Here is a 1,647-nt window from a genome sequence, read left to right as displayed (position 1 = left end):
CGTATCAGTGATAATAGAGATGAACGAAATCGCCAATAGATTAGCATACACTCTGGTGCAAAGTTTGATATCACTCCACAAACAACATACAAAAGTTCTTTTTATCTATATATATTTTTGATTACACGTCTAATTGAAATTCTTTATGGCTCATTTGAAAAGCAGCATTGGATTGACAAAAATTTTGAATCAATGCGGCATTAGAATCGTTATTCTAAATTCTTTAAAAAATTACTTGGAAAATTAGGGTAAGAAAAAAGGAAAACTAGTTCCCAACCTCTTTTTACGACCCTTATTATAATAGAAGGTCGTAAAAAATCAGGGTTTTAATAATTTTTTTTAATCTAAATGTGGAAATACTGTTCCGAGATATTCGGCAAAGTTGAAGCATTGCTTGAGAACTTTCCACAATGGATATTTAAGTTTTTATATTCTGATAATTATGATTAAATAATAGACAACACTGCTCTATTGTTATCAAAAGAGTCAATTATATGGGGATGTTGTATAAAGATACCAATAAATTTTAAAGATAACGATACCGAATGTTCACCAAAGCTGAGGGAAGTGTTGCATGCCATACAGTCGGCCAAACACAAATGTTCATGAGGCTGGCAACACTGTTTAAGAAGAGTTAACTTTTGTTTTGCGGAAATCTCAGGATGCTGATTATTTTGAAAGATGGCGTCTTCGGCAAAGTTATTCAGAAAGAGTTTTGAAAATATATCTACCGTGAAGCGCAACTTTACTCACAGCAACAGAACTGTCGGTGAATTAAATAATAGTTTTGGTGAATTTTTTAGTATTTGCGGTAAACATTTTACCAAAATCAGTAAAATTCCACCAAAATTTACGATCATTAAGCTGCTGCAAAATCCAGTGTCTGGTTTGTGAAATCGCTGGCTACGAGATGGCTGAAGAAAATCAGCCTAAACAGCTTGTTCAAGTGCTCATCGTCATCGCCACCGCAAACCTTATCGGGCGAGGAGGATTTCAACCTGTTCGCTGTCAAAATGTGTCCGTGTTACTCGATTCTCACAGTTCAATCGGCCCTTTCCAGGGCCAACAAATGTGTGCAAAGAGTAATTTGTGTAATATTTGCTCATGTGTTTACCATATTTTTGCTATTATTCATCTCGTAGCATCATATAATATCTGATGGTAGACAATTTGAGAATGTTTCCGAGGACGCTGCTGCAGTGCTGTCTCAGAATGCAATATATGTTCTATTGTTAAAGAACGATTCAAATATTACGTAACCCAAAATGTGCCAGTTCTAGACCATCTCCTTCCCCACGTAACAACTTTTGTATGGAAGATTTAAAATGTGTATAAGGGCTTTAACACTACGAAAGACCCCCCTCCCTCCCCCTGTGACGGTATTTGAACGATAAGGCCTGAACTCTTGCATTCGTCTATAAGGCTATCCATGAGGACTTTCCGCGATAGGACTGACAGCTAAAAGTGTGAATGCAACCGAAACGAATGAGTAAACAAAGCATGCGAGTGCTGCCGGAGCTTTACTTTTTCCTTTGTAATCGAACGGTCACTCCGATCGCGAATCGTCAAAAGCTCTTGGTAAACAAAAAAAAACAGCTGATCGCAGCTGTCTCATGGATTGCCTTATGGACCTCGTGCACCGCTCAC

Source organism: Aedes aegypti, chromosome 3, assembly GCF_002204515.2.
Source record: "Aedes aegypti strain LVP_AGWG chromosome 3, AaegL5.0 Primary Assembly, whole genome shotgun sequence".
Lineage (NCBI taxonomy): Eukaryota > Metazoa > Arthropoda > Insecta > Diptera > Culicidae > Aedes > Aedes aegypti.
This window is presented reverse-complemented; position numbering follows the sequence as displayed.